Source organism: Sinohyriopsis cumingii, chromosome 11 (assembly GCF_028554795.1).
Source record: "Sinohyriopsis cumingii isolate HCF-2022 chromosome 11, ASM2855479v2, whole genome shotgun sequence".
In the NCBI taxonomy this organism is placed as follows: Eukaryota; Metazoa; Mollusca; class Bivalvia; order Unionida; family Unionidae; genus Sinohyriopsis; species Sinohyriopsis cumingii.
The window spans coordinates 98,490,392-98,505,605 of NC_142971.1; the positions used below are offsets into that span (position 1 = coordinate 98,490,392).

The following is a 15,214-nucleotide window of genomic DNA, read 5'->3' on the forward strand; positions in this document are numbered from 1 at the left end:
ATGTGTAAGGACAGAGAGACTTTTCTGCTGAGAGTGAGATTAAAGTGTTTGCCTGTGTAAGGGACAGAGATACAGAGTCTGCTGAGAGTGAGATTAAAGTCTTTGCCTCTGTAAGAGAGAGAGAGAGAGAGAGAGAGAGAGAGTAAGTTAGTGCATATACATGGGTGTATTGTTAATTGCCACTTATGTCTTCCCTCCACCTCCCTGACCCCAACCTTAATCATTAGTTAAATCCATGACTATAAGTGTATTATTATTATGTCCCTGATGTAAGTTATGACGTCATCATAAAGCTCATATACTTAAAATCTGAGTTAATATAGTGAGAATTGCTGGCATAAAATAAAATCATCTTCAGATCAATCCAATGTACACAGACTATTTCTCATTGTAATGCTCAGGTTAAATGTACTGTTGTTTAACACTAAATGGAAGGAACTGTCTAAGTTTTAGGGGTTGAGGGTTTTCATGTTATACTCAAAAACACTCCCTAGTTTTTCTCTGTTTTGGTGCAAACTCATGGTTATCAAGATAAGTTTCAAATAATTTAAGGCCTATTTAATTGATTTGTTTCCTCCTGTCTTTAGGGAATGTCTGGTTTTTTAAAATATTTTTTCCACTTTACTCTTTTGCACATTAAATCTAATAATTTAAGTTGGATACTTGGTTTAGAAAATCACTAATGCTAATTCATGCATTTTTTTATTGTTAAAATAAAAATAAATCCTTCTTAGATGCTACAATAAACCATAAACCAGTCAAGGCTACAATAAACCATTACGTAGGGACAGAGAGACAGTGGGGTGGGGGTGGGGGTGGTCTTGTTGTATACATTAGGGAAGATGTAAATGCAGAAAGGCAACTTGACTTGGAGTCACATGAAATTGAGAGTATCTGGGTGGATATTTGTCAAAATAATGCAGAATCATTCCTAGCTGGTTTCATTTATAGGCCACCTTCCTCCAAAGCAATTTGAAATGATAACTTCTTGAAACAAATGGAAAACGTTCTAGCACAGGAGAAAGAAACATATATACTCGGAGATCTAAAAAAGGACCTTCTCATTACTCGAATAAGGAACAGCTGGATGGAATTTATTGAATCATTAGGCCTAGACCAGCTGGTAAATGAGCCTACAAGGGTAACAGAAAATTGAGCACTCTTATTGATCACATTTATACCAACCTTCCAGACAATGTGGCTTGTGTTAATGTACTGAATGTTGGTCTTCATGACCACTATCCTACTTTTTTGACAAGAAAGGTTAAGTGCAAGAAAAATAAGAAAAATACACACAAAACGATCACTTACAGATCGTTCAAAAATTTTAACGAAGAACAATTTCTCAGTGACATAGATGAAGCTCTGAGGGTGTGGACTGACCTTTTCATGGATGTAGTCTCTAAGCATTCACCACTGAAAGTACATCAAGTAAAGACTGAAATTCAGCCTAATTGACTTACTACTGAAATCCTAGATGCTATGAAAACACGAGACCAATTCAAGGCTATGTGAAACCATGCACAATATAAAGTATGGAGAAATAAAATAACAAGTATGATTAAAAAAGCAAAAAAAACCCCTTATTATCAATCATTGCTTGAAAACAAAAAGAGCAACACAAACTCCATTTGGAAAGTCTTCAATGAATTCACTGGAGGAACACACAATGATCAGACAAATAAAATTAACTCACTTCTGGTAAATGACACCATTATAGTCACTGATGACACTGACATTGCAAATGTTTTCAATTATTTTTTTCACCAACATTACCACAAAGTTGAAGAACCAGATAAAAAACAACTTTAATGAACTGAAAAAGTTCTGCAGCAGCAAAACCTCAAAGGAGGTATGTTTATCACACCAGTATCAAAAAACTTTGTTAAAAAATGTCTCAGTGAACTTGATACCAAGAAAACTATAGGACTTGATCAGACTGGTCCATGACTGTTTAAATCAACTGCCTCTGTTATTGTAGATAGCATAACATTCATAATTAATTTAAGTATTGCAATCTCATCTGTCCCCAAAATATGGAAAACTGAAAAAGTAACTCCTATTCACAAATCTGGTTCTAAGGATGATGCTGATAACTACTGACCAATCTCGATATTACAAAACTTGTCAAAATTGATTGAAAAACATGTCCATGACTCATTCATGTCATATTTAACCAAACACTTGCTGTTACACACTAATCAATCAGGCTTTAGACAGAACCATTCCTGTGAGACTGCCTTGATCTCCCTAACTGATAAATGGCTTCAAGCACTTGACAAAGGTAGAATAATAGGATCTGTATTTGTAGATTTCAGGAAAGCTTTTGACATGGTGGATCATGAAATCCTTTTGAATAAACTGAAAATCTACCAATGTGATGAAAGAACAATTAGATGGTTTACTTCTTACTTAAGTGAGAGAACACAACATGTTTACATAAATAATGTTCTGTCTGAACCTGGAACAATTAGATATGGAGTGCCACAAGGCTCAATTCTAGGTCCATTACTATTTATTTTATTTATTAATGACCTACCACTTTTACTAAGAGACTCAGTATCATCTACGGATCTCTATGCAGATGACACAACATTGTCAGACATCCAAAACCCATTAAGTTTGAACTCGAAATTTCTTGGTGGTAGATACTGGTAAAACTAAGATATTACTTACCTCAACATGGTAAAAAAAGGACAAATCTTGATAGTGATAAACTGTGTCTGACATGGAAGGATAACGATTTGCAAATGGTCTGTCATGATAGACTACTTGGTGTTCTGATAGATAATAATCTATCATGGACTGAACATATGAAACATATCAGTAAAAAAGCCAATTCAAGTTCATGGCTTCTCAGTAGGATAAGACATTTTCTCCCTGAAAGGCACAGAAAACTATTTTATAACAGTTACATACAATCCTATTTAGATTACTTTAATACAGTATGGGGTAATTCAAATGATAAAAACATAGCAAAGCTGGCACATCTTCAAAAAAGAGCATTAGGGCTAATATCAATCCAGAAAGAAAGCAAGACAAATTTAGCTGGTAGGTTAAAAATATTACCTATTAAAGGCAAAATCTGTTTGAGAAAAGCCAGATTAATGTACAGGATATCCAATAATAGTGCTTCTGAATATTTACAATCACTATTCCAGTATAGGCTACGTGGTATTACTCCCCACCTGCGATCCATGTCTACCAAACTATAAAATTCCCAAACCGAATAATGAGTTATTTAAAAAAAGTTTCCAATATTCTGGAACTCTGCTCTGGAATAGTACTCCAGTTGAGATTAGAAATGCCCAGTCTATTTCCTTCTTTCAAACCCAATATATCCAGTGGCTTCAGAGATGCAGCTTAAATAAGTTAATTCCTTTGTATGAGGGCCTCAAGGTAGATTAAGCAGCAGAGGGGGCGAATCGGACAACTTTTTCGACAAAATTTGATTGAGGTCTTAAAACGACAAATAGAGCCTTCCTTCGAAATCTCACTTTTCGAACAAAAAAAAATAAAGTCTCCGTTTGGCAAATGGAGCCTTAGCGTTTTTTGCTCGAAAACGCTATATTTCGCGACAACATCTCGTTGGTGTTTTCCCGTGGTAATCATCGGGCGTCCCGCGTCGATGTCATCGCCCCCTCTGCTGCTAAGTGGTTATTTACAATGAAAATTATTTACAACTAACCGAATATTTGGTCAAGTCCGATACGATATCGTGTCCGAGGATCATGTAAATTTATCGTTACGAATCCATGTGGGGTCGACTGAGCATGACTAAAAAAGTTTCGAAAAACATTGAAGTCCATGTCACCGCCGCACCATGTCTGCCAAATATTTCGTAGCGTGTGTGTATCAACGCCGTTGAATACAGCAAGAATATTACAGTTGTCTCTAATTACTTTTGGAATCTGAGTGTATCGTTGAGTGACATATATCACGTCAGTGTTTTTATGTCTGCCTCTGGAAAATATCCTAGCTGGGTTTTTTTGATTGTCTAACATAACATCATCGTACACGACTAGATTGTTAACGTCGCCATCAATATCATCAATACCCGGTGCATCATTGATATCTGTAATAAACTCGATGACATTTTTTTTAGCGATCGCTGATGCATTCTCGTTGAAATCTTTCAACACCTCGTAGCATCGATGGGGGAACTGTCATAATTATTATTATATAGGAATAGGACAGTTCCCCCACATGACTCTGTCATGGTGACGGGTCAGTTTTGTAAAACAATTCCTTCATGACTCTGTCATGGGTCATTGTTGTTGTTGTTGTTGTTGCAAAATAAAAAATTTTTTTATTAAATAATGCCCCATCGGCGGATTTTAACCGACGAGGATACCAATGAAATAATAAGACTCCGTGGGAAAACACCAATATCGGAAATAGCAGATCGATACAAAATCAGTTACCAGCGCATCTATAAAATATGGAAAAATGAGCCCGACAATGATATCAGAATGATAGACCTCAGTATCGACGATGAAATAAACCAGATTGTTGATACACCCAGTGATGTGAATTCATCCATGGACACCATCGTGGATAAACAGACCATTCAGGACTTGCAATGGCGGCTAAATAATTTGACCAACGAGAATAAATCATTGCAACGACAACTCAAACACGTGTCAGGCACGGCCGATTATAATCGATTACAACGGCGTTATGATTATTTGCAACAGCGTTATGACGACTTGCAACAGCGACACGATGATACGCAACGGCGTCACGATGATACACAACGGCGTCACGATGATGCTCAACGACGTCACGATGACATGCGACGCACCATTAGTGGGCTTCAGCATGAACTCGGAAATGTTCGGAAGGAATTGGATGAATCACAACGCGATAATGCGCTACTGATTCAGCGAATCACCGAGATGGACACGCAGGAGTTAGTTATAACCGCCGCTGACAGCAGAAAAAAGAAAAGACCCCACGAGAAATCTCGTGAGGATAAATTTGTAATGAATGCGGTTCCTGGAGTAATATCTCCGGAAGATATCAAGTTTGTGAATCGCATGGACAAGGTGCTTCAAGATGGCGACTAAACCACTAACGCGGAGTTTCGTTCGGTAATTACCCATACTGTATTGTCATGGTTTGGAAACATTTTTTCATATTCTCGTTGGTAATATTTGTCGCGGAGACGTAAATGAGCTTTCGCTGAACGGCTTTCAAATATCATACAATCGTATTTATCCCCGCTGGGGGATTTCTGAACTGCATGATACTTTCCGTTCTTGAATTTGACATTGATCGGCATCATCGGGCAGGATTTTTTATAGTCGCTGATGACGCTGTCGAATTTCACCGGGTGATATTCCAACAGCGACATTATAATTAAAGCCGTTATTTAATTAAATATTAAAATGATATCAGGTAATATGATGTTTGGACGATCCTGGATGAACAGTTGTGCCGAAAACTTTTCCAGACAAGCTAGTCATTTCGTTGACGATGTTGCCTCGGGGCGAATTAAACCAGCACCACCGAAGTTACCATTATTTCGGTATGACAAAACCAGAATAATTTCCCCGGCGAACCAACTTTACAAGGATAATAGAGTCAATACTATCTGTTTAAACATCAACGAGAGAAGGATCATCGAATTTGATTCCATCGCGGACACGTGTAAATGGTTCGGCCTTAGACCGGACACGATTAAACAACCCTTTTTTCAAGCCCAAGATGGAATAATATGGATCGTGCTACGCGGTGATATCGGCGCGGAAAAGCGGGTTTGGTTTGATGACATTGATACTCTATTCGATAACGCGATTAATAGTCTACCAGAAATATATCGGCTGCAGGTCGATTATTTACTCAAGCCCCGGAAATACGGCCTCAACCCTAAAATAGTTGTGTCACCAGTGATTTCATCACCAGTGATTTCATCACCAGAGATAATTTCCGACGCGATGAAGAATTTAACGCCCGACCAGTGAAGGAAATATGACCCTTTTCTCATTGATGGAGGAACTGTCCTAGTTCATATAAATAATAATTATGACAGTTCCTCCACTATCGGGAAAACCATCCATTAACCGACCACACATGAAATCGTAACGCGCTGGTATGTTCGTCCGTCGCGGCAACATCTCCCCCGGCGAATCCAACATCATCGATGGTCTCGTTGATCCACGCCGGATCATTTACAAAATCAGATTCGGGCCACTCAGGATAATACAGCACGTAGTCGGATCGACCTGAGTGTTTAGTACCGTCCGATTGTAATCGACCGCCGAATCCCTTGTATATCGATTTGATTTTTTCAACGATATTTTTTAGCGTCAATTTACCCCTTCTGAACTTCATGTCCGGGAATATATCGCCGAAATGTTTTAACAGCGCATTATACTTGTCAAGTCGGTCTGGTTGCGCCAGCATCTCAGATACGCTATTGATTAACCCGGCACGACTCACGGGGACGCTTTTCACGTCAAGTCGATTCGGAACCACATCGGGGAGACTTAACGCGCCAAGAACGTTTCTAACGATGTTAAGTTGTTGCCGGGGGCTGATTTTATCGGATCGACATGGCGTCGTTGCCACAGCGCTACCGTTATTATACTCGTCGACGAGAACGCGTTGATATCGCTGCAGCCGCGAAACGTTTTTATTCAGATGTTCTATCCGATATTTATCTAGTTTTCTTACGTCGGTCTGAAACACATAATTGAGATACGTCAACGCCTTTTCGTATGGTTCTAGCCGCTGTTCGGGGTCGTATTGGTAGTATTTATCACCGATTTCATCACCGATTTTATCGCCATCACTATTAACCGCGGCAATTCTCTCTCCGATGGACGATTTTAAAAAATCATCTACGCGTGGATCACTATTGAGTACAGCGTCGCTGACTCGTTTCTGCCCTTGCTGTTTTTTTCTTCTTCCATATTTCGTATTCATCTGGTAATTCCCATTCAACTGAATAACCGGTTCGTTTCATCATTTCAACGAGTCGGCACGTGAAATAACGTTTTGAATTGTTCTCGTCGATGATCGTGCTAATAAACATGAATCCGTAACCGGTATGTACATCACAGCGATTTGGCGTTCTGAACAGTAACTCCGTCGACGATAAATCCCTTTCATGTGATTCGATTGCCGAAATAATATCATCGCGGGTCAGTGGAAGCTCTGTGCGGCTCCGTTTTGTTGCAGAGTAATGTATTTCCGAAATATTTCTGAAACGATGGATGGCTTGTTTGGTAGCCTCTACAGAACCTAATTCCTCGGAAAACACCGTCATGTACTTGAATCGCGGGTCCACAATGGATATCCCGGCCTCGACAGTACAATTATAGATCACCACGTCGATGTTTTCAAACGCCGCAGTGGTATCAGCGAAATCTCGTTGTTTTTCGGCCGGGTCAGTGTACGCGTGATAGTACTTTACTCGGTATCCTAAGTGCTGTAACAATTTGGCGAGCTTCTCCACAGAATAATTTCCGCGTTGTTTATTGTGCGCGAATACAACTACACGATTTCCTCGTCGTAACATGTCCAACAGTTTACTGTAGTTGTCTCGGTGAGATTGTTCCACAATAAATTTTTTACCATGATCGGGCCGATATTCGTTGGTGATGAATTTCATGTCCGGGCGATTCAAGTATTTCCTGAATAATTCCAAGTCGTCATTGTTAGCGTCCGCGTCAAGTACAATTACCCGTTTCGCGGATGAAATCAGCCATGTTAGTGTTCCCCAAATTTGTTTACCGCGTCTTGATGAGACTATCTGTCGAAGGATTCCGTGCCACTCATCCAGCAATAGAACATCGGGAATTCCCCCGACCCGTACAATTGATTCTACTTGTGAAATGACTTTACGAGGCTTTTTAACGTTGAATATAATATCCCCATGGATACTCTCGTACGATTCGAGATTGTAGTCGATGGCGGTCTTTCTGGTAAATGTCTTTCTGTACGATACGCACAACACAGACTGATCATCTCGTATTGATTTCCACGCTGACTCTGACTTGCCGAGTCCACAGTGGGATCCATCCATGTAGTCGTCGTTGAGAATGATTTTACATCCGCGGCCGCCTTCATGAACGGGTGACTCGTGATAAGTATAATCGGGAGTCCTCTTGGGAAACTCGCCACTGTAGTCCTTGCGGCGATAATTGAAACCCCTTACATACCTTTCGTAGAGGGTTTTATCGTTATCACCAGTGATTTTATCACCGGGGATTTTGTCACCATCACGCTGTATTATTATCTTTTGCGTGCTTCTGTAACAACCGATCACAAACTGATCAGAGTAAACACGCACAAATGCATCAATGGCCTTTCCCTCAATGAATCCACCGATCTCATTGTACCCGTGACGTCGCTGACATATGCTGCAAAATGAGCCTGCAACTCGCCGTAGCGACACTATGTTGCCGAATCGATTTGTAGTCCCGGTGATTTGATCGGGTTGTCCGGACAACAACGTGGAAAATTGTCGAATTTGTTCAGCGGTGATTTCATCGCCAGTGATTTCATCGCCAGTGATTTCATCACCGATTTTATCGCCGATTTCAGGTTTCAGTTGTTCGTAACACGGCTGAATAGAGACCGGACAAGATAGCAGCGTGCTAGTGAATCCAACAGGATAAATCAATCGCTTATCGACGCTATTTGGTCTTGCCGACCTGGTTCCGGACAATTTGATGCTATACAGTCCAGCTTGCGTATCAACATTCCATGTTGGTCTATCCGCGGCGACTTTCTTCAACAGCGATTGATGTTCCTCGAAATCTACCGGGATCGTTTTCAACATAATGTGATAACCGCCGCTGGTTTCAAAAACCAAAACATCGTTGATGGAGTCAACTAACTCATGGAAATACGACAACAACTCGGCCAGCGATGGCGTCTTGGAATCCACGTCGATGGTAGGATATCTGCACCGGTGTTTCGGAATGATTTCATTAACAGCGAAATGCCCCTGAAATTCCTTTATATCCGGATCATCTACGAACACGTGGAATCTCCCCATTTGCTGGATGATTACTCCACGAATTTGATAGTCCGCAACGGTGAGAAGATCAATTGCGGATTTTTTACTGGAAACACTCCAGGATGGACCCAAACGCCTTCGATAGTATTCTCGCACGTCGTGATACGTTTCCGGGGACGTAAAAAATTCATCCGGGGACTCCTCGTAGTAAGATGTTCCGCGCCCCAATGCGTCGATGAAGGTGTTATTGGAATAATGATTATCCATTATACTGTATGCTTTTTAATATTTAATTGAATATTTAATAATGGTTAATAATAATGGTTAATCCGACGCTTGCTGTCAATAAATGCAAATGGCTCCCCCAGGGATCAGTAGTCCCATGCGGAAAAAACTGTTACGGTGAGTTTTGCGGGGTGCATAACAGTAGATCAAAACAGGGGAGCAAGAACGGTCCCCAGCCCTGTCTCAGATGTGGAACGGGCGTCCGAGGAAAAATTAGAATTTGTATCAGCTGTGGAAGCCCCCAGTATCGGTCCGCGGTAGAATACTGCCAACGAAAGAATAAACCGATACCATCCCCGGAAGAATTCTTGAAAACACGATGGGGCGACCCGTCACTGTCAATATTGACCTGCCACACGTGGTTGAAACGTCAGACCGATGACAGTTAAGTCCCCGATAGTGGAGGAACTGTCATAATTATTATTTATATGAACTAGGACAGTTCCTCCATCAATGACAGAGTCATGACAGAGTCATGGAAGGAAATGTCAATAGTAATTCATCGGCGGAAACTGGTCAGAGTAAAAAAAAATAATTATTATTCTTGTTAATTCTGACTGATTTTTTACTGTTTTCGGTCGTTTTTTGACTGTTTTTGACCATTTTTTGACTGTTTTTGACCATTTTTTACTATTTTTTGACTGTTTTTGACCATTTTTTACTATTTTTTGAGGGCAAAAACCCAAGGAAATCATTTAGAGAAAATCGATGTTTTTCTGAAAAATCGAGAAAAAAACGACTATAGTCGGCAAAAAACGACAAAAAACGACCAAAAATGACCAAAAATCAAGAAAAAACCAGAAAAAAACCGGATTTTTATCGAGGGCAAAAACCCAAGGAAATTTTATCAAAATTCGTTCCGGTTTTTAACAGGAAAAAATCCCATGGTCGACCCACCCCGCGATGACGGATTTATTACGCCGTGAAAATGGCTCTATCATCGATGAAGGAAATGTCTGAATTATTATTATATAGAACTAGGACATTTCCTTCATCATGGGTGGTGACTTTGATGGTATTGTAGCGTGTTAATGGGGGTAATGATTCACCAGGTAAATTACCTATCGCGGCTATGAATTACAAAAAAAAATATCGCGGCAATAATTACAATTAATTTTTTTCTCCGCGGTAGAAATATATCAGTTGTTTTTATTGTTGTTATAGCAAGGTCACTACTAATAGTAACTACTTAGGGGTCAATAACAACAATAAAAACAACTGATATATTTCTACCGCGGAGAAAAAAATTAATTGTAATTATTGCCGCGATATTTTTTTTTGTAATTCATAGCCGCGATAGGTAATTTACCTGGTGAATCATTACCCCCATTAACACGCTACAATACCATCAAAGTCACCACCCATGATGAAGGAAATGTCCTAGTTCTATATAATAATAATTCAGACATTTCCTTCATCGATGATAGAGCCATTTTCACGGCGTAATAAATCCGTCATCGCGGGGTGGGTCGACCATGGGATTTTTTCCTGTTAAAAACCGGAACGAATTTTGATAAAATTTCCTTGGGTTTTTGCCCTCGATAAAAATCCGGTTTTTTTCTGGTTTTTTCTTGATTTTTGGTCATTTTTGGTCGTTTTTTGTCGTTTTTTGCCGACTATAGTCGTTTTTTTCTCGATTTTTCAGAAAAACATCGATTTTCTCTAAATGATTTCCTTGGGTTTTTGCCCTCAAAAAATAGTAAAAAATGGTCAAAAACAGTCAAAAAATAGTAAAAAATGGTCAAAAACAGTCAAAAAATGGTCAAAAACAGTCAAAAAACGACCGAAAACAGTAAAAAATCAGTCAGAATTAACAAGAATAATAATTATTTTTTTTTACTCTGACCAGTTTCCGCCGATGAATTACTATTGACATTTCCTTCCATGACTCTGTCATGACTCTGTCATTGATGGAGGAACTGTCCTAGTTCATATAAATAATAATTATGACAGTTCCTCCACTATCGGGGACTTAACTGTCATCGGTCTGACGTTTCAACCACGTGTGGCAGGTCAATATTGACAGTGACGGGTCGCCCCATCGTGTTTTCAAGAATTCTTCCGGGGATGGTATCGGTTTATTCTTTCGTTGGCAGTATTCTACCGCGGACCGATACTGGGGGCTTCCACAGCTGATACAAATTCTAATTTTTCCTCGGACGCCCGTTCCACATCTGAGACAGGGCTGGGGACCGTTCTTGCTCCCCTGTTTTGATCTACTGTTATGCACCCCGCAAAACTCACCGTAACAGTTTTTTCCGCATGGGACTACTGATCCCTGGGGGAGCCATTTGCATTTATTGACAGCAAGCGCCGGATTAACCATTATTATTAACCATTATTAAATATTCAATTAAATATTAAAAAGCATACAGTATAATGGATAATCATTATTCCAATAACACCTTCATCGACGCATTGGGGCGCGGAACATCTTACTACGAGGAGTCCCCGGATGAATTTTTTACGTCCCCGGAAACGTATCACGACGTGCGAGAATACTATCGAAGGCGTTTGGGTCCATCCTGGAGTGTTTCCAGTAAAAAATCCGCAATTGATCTTCTCACCGTTGCGGACTATCAAATTCGTGGAGTAATCATCCAGCAAATGGGGAGATTCCACGTGTTCGTAGATGATCCGGATATAAAGGAATTTCAGGGGCATTCCGCTGTTAATGAAATCATTCCGAAACACCGGTGCAGATATCCTACCATCGACGTGGATTCCAAGACGCCATCGCTGGCCGAGTTGTTGTCGTATTTCCATGAGTTAGTTGACTCCATCAACGATGTTTTGGTTTTTGAAACCAGCGGCGGTTATCACATTATGTTGAAAACGATCCCGGTAGATTTCGAGGAACATCAATCGCTGTTGAAGAAAGTCGCCGCGGATAGACCAACATGGAATGTTGATACGCAAGCTGGACTGTATAGCATCAAATTGTCCGGAACCAGGTCGGCAAGACCAAATAGCGTCGATAAGCGATTGATTTATCCTGTTGGATTCACTAGCACGCTGCTATCTTGTCCGGTCTCTATTCAGCCGTGTTACGAACAACTGAAACCTGAAATCGGCGATAAAATCGGTGATGAAATCACTGGCGATGAAATCACTGGCGATGAAATCACCGCTGAACAAATTCGACAATTTTCCACGTTGTTGTCCGGACAACCCGATCAAATCACCGGGACTACAAATCGATTCGGCAACATAGTGTCGCTACGGCGAGTTGCAGGCTCATTTTGCAGCATATGTCAGCGACGTCACGGGTACAATGAGATCGGTGGATTCATTGAGGGAAAGGCCATTGATGCATTTGTGCGTGTTTACTCTGATCAGTTTGTGATCGGTTGTTACAGAAGCACGCAAAAGATAATAATACAGCGTGATGGTGACAAAATCCCCGGTGATAAAATCACTGGTGATAACGATAAAACCCTCTACGAAAGGTATGTAAGGGGTTTCAATTATCGCCGCAAGGACTACAGTGGCGAGTTTCCCAAGAGGACTCCCGATTATACTTATCACGAGTCACCCGTTCATGAAGGCGGCCGCGGATGTAAAATCATTCTCAACGACGACTACATGGATGGATCCCACTGTGGACTCGGCAAGTCAGAGTCAGCGTGGAAATCAATACGAGATGATCAGTCTGTGTTGTGCGTATCGTACAGAAAGACATTTACCAGAAAGACCGCCATCGACTACAATCTCGAATCGTACGAGAGTATCCATGGGGATATTATATTCAACGTTAAAAAGCCTCGTAAAGTCATTTCACAAGTAGAATCAATTGTACGGGTCGGGGGAATTCCCGATGTTCTATTGCTGGATGAGTGGCACGGAATCCTTCGACAGATAGTCTCATCAAGACGCGGTAAACAAATTTGGGGAACACTAACATGGCTGATTTCATCCGCGAAACGGGTAATTGTACTTGACGCGGACGCTAACAATGACGACTTGGAATTATTCAGGAAATACTTGAATCGCCCGGACATGAAATTCATCACCAACGAATATCGGCCCGATCATGGTAAAAAATTTATTGTGGAACAATCTCACCGAGACAACTACAGTAAACTGTTGGACATGTTACGACGAGGAAATCGTGTAGTTGTATTCGCGCACAATAAACAACGCGGAAATTATTCTGTGGAGAAGCTCGCCAAATTGTTACAGCACTTAGGATACCGAGTAAAGTACTATCACGCGTACACTGACCCGGCCGAAAAACAACGAGATTTCGCTGATACCACTGCGGCGTTTGAAAACATCGACGTGGTGATCTATAATTGTACTGTCGAGGCCGGGATATCCATTGTGGACCCGCGATTCAAGTACATGACGGTGTTTTCCGAGGAATTAGGTTCTGTAGAGGCTACCAAACAAGCCATCCATCGTTTCAGAAATATTTCGGAAATACATTACTCTGCAACAAAACGGAGCCGCACAGAGCTTCCACTGACCCGCGATGATATTATTTCGGCAATCGAATCACATGAAAGGGATTTATCGTCGACGGAGTTACTGTTCAGAACGCCAAATCGCTGTGATGTACATACCGGTTACGGATTCATGTTTATTAGCACGATCATCGACGAGAACAATTCAAAACGTTATTTCACGTGCCGACTCGTTGAAATGATGAAACGAACCGGTTATTCAGTTGAATGGGAATTACCAGATGAATACGAAATATGGAAGAAAAAAAAACAGCAAGGGCAGAAACGAGTCAGCGACGCTGTACTCAATAGTGATCCACGCGTAGATGATTTTTTAAAATCGTCCATCGGAGAGAGAATTGCCGCGGTTAATAGTGATGGCGATAAAATCGGTGATGAAATCGGTGATAAATACTACCAATACGACCCCGAACAGCGGCTAGAACCATACGAAAAGGCGTTGACGTATCTCAATTATGTGTTTCAGACCGACGTAAGAAAACTAGATAAATATCGGATAGAACATCTGAATAAAAACGTTTCGCGGCTGCAGCGATATCAACGCGTTCTCGTCGACGAGTATAATAACGGTAACGCCGTGGCAACGACGCCATGTCGATCCGATAAAATCAGCCCCCGGCAACAACTTAACATCGTTAGAAACGTTCTTGGCGCGTTAAGTCTCCCCGATGTGGTTCCGAATCGACTTGACGTGAAAAGCGTCCCCGTGAGTCGTGCCGGGTTAATCAATAGCGTATCTGAGATGCTGGCGCAACCAGACCGACGTGACAAGTATAATGCGCTGTTAAAACATTTCGGCGATATATTCCCGGACATGAAGTTCAGAAGGGGTAAATTGACGCTAAAAAATATCGTTGAAAAAATCAAATCGATATACAAGGGATTCGGCGGTCGATTACAATCGGACGGTACTAAACACTCAGGTCGATCCGACTACGTGCTATATTATCCCGACTGGCCCGAGTCTGATTTTGTAGACGATCCGGCGTGGATCAACGAGACCATCGATGATGTTGGATTCGCCGGGGGAGATGTTGCCGCGACGGACGAACATACCAGCGCGTTACGATTTCATGTGTGGTCGGTTAATGGATGGTTTTCCCGATAGTGGAGGAACTGTCATAATTATTATTTATATGAACTAGGACAGTTCCTCCATCAATGAGAAAAGGGTCATATTTCCTTCACTGGTCGGGCGTTAAATTCTTCATCGCGTCGGAAATTATCTCTGGTGATGAAATCACTGGTGATGAAATCACTGGTGACACAACTATTTTAGGGTTGAGGCCGTATTTCCGGGGCTTGAGTAAATAATCGACCTGCAGCCGATATATTTCTGGTAGACTATTAATCGCGTTATCGAATAGAGTATCAATGTCATCAAACCAAACCCGCTTTTCCGCGCCGATATCACCGCGTAGCACGATCCATATTATTCCATCTTGGGCTTGAAAAAAGGGTTGTTTAATCGTGTCCGGTCTAAGGCCGAACC

At 41.1% G+C, this 15,214-nt stretch overlaps 1 protein-coding gene across 1 annotated transcript in view; it reads left to right on the plus strand.

Moving 5' to 3' along the window:
• Positions 1-15,214, plus strand: part of LOC149789088 (slowpoke-binding protein-like) — a 97,981-nt gene that overhangs the window by 19,192 nt on the left and 63,575 nt on the right. The window lies entirely within an intron of this gene.